This window comes from Pelophylax lessonae, assembly GCF_965119305.1.
Source record: "Pelophylax lessonae genome assembly, chromosome: 7".
Taxonomy (NCBI): domain Eukaryota; kingdom Metazoa; phylum Chordata; class Amphibia; order Anura; family Ranidae; genus Pelophylax; species Pelophylax lessonae.
The window spans coordinates 287,313,932-287,320,811 of record NC_138774.1 but is presented as its reverse complement, the minus strand read 5'-3'; positions in this window follow the sequence as shown (position 1 = coordinate 287,320,811).

Sequence of the window (6,880 nt, the reverse complement as noted above, 5' to 3'; positions counted from 1 at the left end):
AACAATGGTCCTTCTACACAGCATGCTGGCAGGGGACAGGCTTTTCTACTCAGGAGCTAGAAAGCTCCAGAAAAGAACCCTTGTTCTCTGAGGGTAAGTAGTGGTATTTTTGCAGAGGTCCAACACCCCTCCAATCAGCAGAAAGCATGACCTTTGTCAATTGCAGAACTACAGAGTCAACTCAGTAGGAGGGGGGGGGGGGGCATGTCGGTCCTCTGCAGAGAGACCACTACATCCACCCAGAGAACAATAGTCCCTCTCTACAGCATGCTGGCAGGGACAAGTTTTTCGACTCAGGAGCTAGAAAACTCCAGAGAGGAACCTTTTTCTTCTGTGGGTAAGCAGTGGTATCTTTGCAGAGGTCTGTCACCCCTCCAATCAGCAGAGAGCATGACCTTTGTTGATTGCAGGGCTACAGGTCTGAGTCAGTAGGGGGTAGGTTGGTCCTCTTCAGAGAGACCACTATTTCCACAGAGAGAACAATAATCTTCTCTACAGCATGCTGGCAGGGGACAGGCTTTTCTACTCAGGAGCCTGAAAAGGACCTTTGATCTCTGAGGGTAAGCAGTGGTATTTTTGCAAAGGTCTGACACTCCTCCAATCAGCAGGGAGCATGACCTTTGTTGATTGCACAGTTACAGGGCCAACTCCCTAGGGGGGGCGTGTCGGTCCTCTGCAGAGAGACCACTACATCCACCCAGAGAACAATAGTCCTCTCTACAGCATGCTGGCAGGGGACACGTTTTTCTACTCAGGAGTCAGAGAGCTGTAGGCAAGCAGTGCTATCCTTGCAGAGGTGGGAAACCCCTCAAATCAGCAGGGAGCATAAGCCATTGCAGAGCTACAGGCTCAACTCAGTAGGGGGGGGGGGGTGTCAGTCCTCTGCAGAGAGACCATTACTTCTGCACAGAACAATAGTCTTCTCTATAGCATGCAGGCAGGGGACAGGCTTTTTTACTCAGGTTGTGGTTACTTTAGGTCCTCTTTACAGCATGCTGGCAGGGGACAGGCCTTTCTGTTCAGGTTGTAGCTACTTTTAGGTCCTCTCTACAGCATGCTGACAGGGGACAGGCCTTTCGGTGCAGGTTGTGGCTACTTTTAGGTCCTTTCTACAGCATGCTGGTAAGCGACCGGCTTTTCTACTCAGGTTGTGGTTACTTTAGGAAGAAAATTAGCTGATTTACACTTAAAAGATCAATTGAGCTTTAAAGGTGATTGAAGAAATGGATGGCCAAACAGACAGATGCACTCCCTGATGATTTGGTCTGTTTGGTACAAGGAAAAATCAGAACTTTTCTCTTTTCTATTACCATTTATATGAAGCCAAAATAACAGGCAAACTGTTATTCACTATATTGGGGAATATTTCCTGCTTTATTATAGGATGAGGATGGGTTTCTTTTTTTAATATTTTAATTTTACAATCATCAAAAACTTCCCAAAATGACCAATGTTTGATTAATATGCTGCTTGACTACTAAGACGGTTCGCTTAATCCAATACATGATTCCTGATGAACCGACCAAAATAAGAGTTCTGGGAGCTACGTCGCATCCCTCCCACCTGACATCCTTTCAATCTAAAAAATCAGAGCCAGGGGGAAAACTAGGAGCCAAACAGTGGCTGCATCCAATCAGGTAGCTCGTTCGGAAAATTGGAGCCCCGCTCCAAAATGTTGAAATTCAAAAATGAGGTTTTATTCCGAACATGAGACACTAAATATCCTACGCGTTTCGGGGGGGGGCACATTTTGCCCTATTACCAGGTTCACTTTTGGAACATGTTACATGTTTTACCCGTATTCAGGGGGGAAATATGTAACATGTTCCATCTCCTGCCGCCTCCCCCCCACAGTCCCTCTTACCCTGTGACAGTGGGTGGGGGTTCTTCTCCACGCACCCGCTGTCATTTTTTAAAAAGCGGACGGCGCTCAGCCCACACAGCTGCGTCTTTCATTCAGTTTCCTGTGAATTAATGAACTACAAGTACGGTCATTCACTGCAGCAAACGACTTGTAGCTCTGAATAAACTGCAAGGGTGGTGATGAGCTCATCCTTTAAGACAGTGGTCTCTAAACTGGCCTAGGGGCCAGATGCGGCTCTTTCCTTTTTTTTATCTGGCCCTTGGGGCACTATTCCATCCAGTGAAAGCAACAAAGGGGCACAGTTCCTCCCACTGACACCAACAAAGGGGCACAATTTTTCCCAATGACACCAATGATGGGGCACAGTTCCTCCCATTGACGCCAATGATGGGGCACTATTGCATCCACAGACACCAACAACGGGGCATAATTCCTCCCATTGACCCCCAACAAGGGGGCACCATTGTTCCCAATGACACCAATGATGGGGCACAGTTCCTCCCATTGACGCCAATGATGGGGCACTATTGCATCCACAGACACCAACAACGGGGCATAATTCCTCCCATTGACCCCAACAAGGGGGCACCATTGTTCTCAATGACACCAATGATGGGGCACAATTCCTCCCAATGACGGGGCACTTTTGCATCCACTGACACCAACAATAGGGCTCTATTCCTCCCACCAACAAAGGGGAACAATTGTTCCCATTAACACAAACCATGGGAGACAATTCTACCCAATGAAACCCAAAGATGGGGCACTGTTTTCTCCCATTAATGCCAGGGCATTTTTTACTCATTTCCTTTTATCTGGCCCTTGGGGCAGTATTCCATCCATTGACAACAATGATGGGGCACTATTAATCCCAAAGACCCCCACTAAAGGCACAATTGTTCCCAATGATGAGGCACTATTGCATCCACTTACACCAACAATGGGGCTCTATTCTTCTCACTGCACCTAACAAAGGGGCACAATTGTTCCCAATGACACCAATAATGGGCCACGATTCTTCCTAATGACACCAAAGATGGGACATTGTTTGCCAGGGCACTTTCTACTCCTTGCTTTCTTCTATTTGGCCCTTAAGGCACTATTCCATCCATTGACACCCACAATGGGACACAATTTCTCCCACTGATCCCGACAAAGGGGCACAATTGTTTCCAATGACCCCAACAGTGGGGAGCTATTCCTCCCACTAACATCAATCAATTGGGCACTATTCCTACCACTGACCCCAACAAAGGGGCACAATTGTTCCCAAAGTCATAAATGATAGGACAATTCCTCCTCATCAACACCCAAAGATGAGCATTATTTGCTTCTACTTATGCCAGGCCATTTTCTTCTCCCACTGACCACAGTCCAGCACCTCCAAAATTCTGAAGGACAGTAAACTGGCCCTTTGTTTAAACTTTAAAAAGTTTGGAGAACTCTGCTTTAAGAGAACGGACGTTAAGGATTCAAACCGTAAATAAAATCTGGAAAATTGTAGGGTCTCTAGTTGCCTTCAGCAGCTGGGGTATCTTGCAGAGGCCCCTGATGAAGGGGCAAACTGCCTCACCGAAACGTGTTGGATATTTAGCGTATCACTGTATCTTGTTTAGAATAAAACCTTGTTTTTGAATTTTACCATTACGGTGTGGCGCCCCAATCTTCTGTTGCAATTATTACACTCACATCCCGAGGTCTCTTAAGGGATTTCTTTGGTGTAAGGAAGTGGGAAACATATCGTCCAGATGCCTCACTGGGATATTATCAGACAATAAAACCAATTGCCGATAGCAGGTAACATCTACCTGAAGTTCCAGAGCCATCAAATCCACTATCACTAGCAGCAACTCAAATGTAGTCCCTGTTCGGGTATTCTGACAACTGCGAGTGCCGGCTGTCAGAATACAATACCTGGAAGGAGACATTCGTCTATCAATGCTAATAGAAGACTATTAAATTTTGCACTAGCAGCCTTTTACAGCACGCAACCTTTCACATTTTGGGAGACCGCCATAGAATGTAGCCTTAGGAGGACCATGCAGTGTCCAGTTTTGATTGTGCATTGTCTAGATCTACCATGTAGTGCAACTGTTTGAGATTTGGGGGGGGTCACATTTTTTAGGTGTAACATGCAAGGCCGCTAGTAAGGGGCCTCCTCCTGTATGGGGCCCAGGCCACATCGGTTCAGCAGGGAAGGGCCCGGGTGCCAGGCGAAATAGGATTGTGTACAGGTGGGGGAGGATTGTGTACAGGTGGGGGTGATCAGTGTGGCAGGGAGGGAAATTACTGGTCCCCTGTGTGGAGCTCCCTGCAGCAGCTGAAAGTTGAAAGGAGGGAGAGAAAAAGAAGCCATTTTTCAGCTGCTGCAGGGAGAACCGGCAAGAGTATGGGCTCCAGTAATCACCCCCTCTTGTCTACAATCAGATTCCCCTTTCCGCTTGGGCCTCCCTGTGTACCCCTTTCCCCCCGCACTGCTGGCTTCCCCTCCCTCTCACTACCTTTGGATTTCAACTTCTGCAGGAGGGAACTACAGGGGGGATTGGTATCAGTAACTGCCCACACACACACCACCCCACTTCTGACAATGATTAAATTGCCCCCCCCCCCCCGCCGCGCACTGCCGGGTTCCCCTCCCATCCCCTTCAGCTTTCAACTGCCGTAGGAGGCCCCCCCCCCCACACTGATCACCCCCTCCCATCCATGATCCAATTCCCCCCCTCTGCCCGGGTCACCCCGTGTGCCCTTTTTCCCTGAACTTCCATCTTCCCCTCCCGTCACCTGCTGCAAGAGGAAACGGTAACTGCCCCCCCCCCCCACTGATCACCCCACTCCTGACAATGTTCAAATTGCCCCTTTACCTCGCACTACCGGGTACCCCTCCTCTCACCCCCTTCTGCTTTCAATTGCTACAGTAAGGAACTACAGGGAGATTAGTTCCAGTAATTGCCCCCCCCCCCCCGATCACCTCCTCCTGTCCATGATCCAATTTACCCCCTCCGCCCTGGTCACCCCATGTGCCCCTTTTCCCTGAACTTCAATCTTCCCCACCCGTCACCTGCTGCAAGAAGGAACTACATGGGGGGTCACTTTCACTACCGGGTACCCCTCCTCTCGCCCCCTCCAGCTTTCAACTGCTACAGTAAGGAACTACAGGGAGATTAGTTCCAGTAATTGCACCCCCCCCCCCCCCCATCACCTCCTCCTGTCCATGATCCAATTTCCCCCCTGCGCCCGGGTCACCCCGAGTGCCCCTTTTCCCTGAACTTCCATCTTTCCCCACCTTCACCTGCTGCAGGAGGGAACTACATTGGGGGTCACTTTCAAAAACAGCCCCCCTGATTACCTCCTCCTGTCCACAATCCAGTTCCCCCTTCTGCCCTGGCCTCCCTGCGTACCCTTTTGCCCTGCACTGCCAGCCTTCCCCGCTGTTCTTCTCACTGGCTGCTACGGGCACACAGGGGGATAGTTTCATGATGGAGAGCAGCCCCTTTCTTTCCTGAGTGATTGGCGACTTTTGGATTTTACAGGGCCCCGTAATTTCTACGAGCAGTCCTGGTAACGGTACAAATAGTGAAGTTAGCGTTTAAAAAAAATACGGAACTGATGAAGGTAAAAATCTCTAAAACCAAAAAAGGTCTTGGACAACTATGCAAATCAGAAGATCCCATATTACTGCAAAAGAGCCTGTGAAAAGATGTAAATTTCATTCAGATTTTATCAAAAAGTTTTTATTTCATATATATTCTTTAACTTTAAAGTGGAAGTGTGATTATTTTGTATTCTTGATGCTGCTCAACAGAAATAAACTCATGTCAAAAGTGAAGAAAAAAAAAAAAAAAAACGGATCTTGTGGTCATTGTCTTACTTAAAGGCAGATCTTCTCAGAAGGGCTGAGGTTTCAAAAATCCTCCACCAGGATTTCTTTATACACTGCTCAAAAAAACTTAAAGGAACACTTTTTAATCAGAGTATAAAGTCAAGTAAACTCCTGGGATATCGATCTGGTCAGTTAAGCAGCAGAGGGGGTTGTTAATTGGTTTCAGCTCCTTTGGTGTTAATTTCATGCACAGGTGCACTTAATGGGCAACGACAAGACGTCCAAGACAAGAATGGTTTTACAGGTGGAGGCCACTGACTTTGTTTTCCCTACTCTTTTTTCTAGTTTTGCATTTGGCTGGGGTCAGTGTCACTACTGGTAGTATGAGGAGATACCTGGACCCTATAGAGGGGGGTCAGTGTCACTACTGGTAGTATGAGGAGATACCTGGACCCTATAGAGGGGGTCAGTGTCACTACTGGTAGTATGAGGAGATACCTGGACCCTATAGAGGTTGCACAGGCAGTCCAACTCCTCCAGGATGGCATCAATACGTGTCATTGCCAGAAGGTTTGCTGTGTCTCCCAGCACAGTCTCAGGAGCATGGAGGAGATTCCAGGAGACAGGCAGTTACTCTAGGAGAGCTGAACAGGGCCGTAGAAGGTCCTTAACCCATCAGCAGGACCGGTATCTGCTCCTTTGTGCAAGGAGGAACAGGGTGAGCACTGCCAGAGCCCTACAAAATGACCTTCAGCAGGACACTGGTGTGAATGTCTCTGACCAAACAATCAGAAAGACTTCACGGGGGTGGCCTGAGGGCTGGACGTCCTCCAAATGGCCCTGTGCTCACTTCCTGGCACCGTGGAGCTCAATTGGCATTTGCCATTGAACACCAGAATTGGCAAATCCACCACTGGCACCCTGTGCTTTTCACAGATGAGAGCAGGGTCACCCTGAGCACATGTGACAGACATAAAAGGGTCTGGAGAAGCCGTGGAGAACATTATGCTACCTGTGACATTGTTCAGCACGACCAGTTTGGTGATGGTCTGGCGAGGCATATCCATGGAGGGACGCACAGACCTCTACAGCCTAGACAATGGCACCTTGATCGCCATTAGGTATTGTGATGCGATCCTTGGACACATTGTCAGACCCTACGCTGGTGCAGTGGGTCCTGGGTGCCTCCTGGTGCA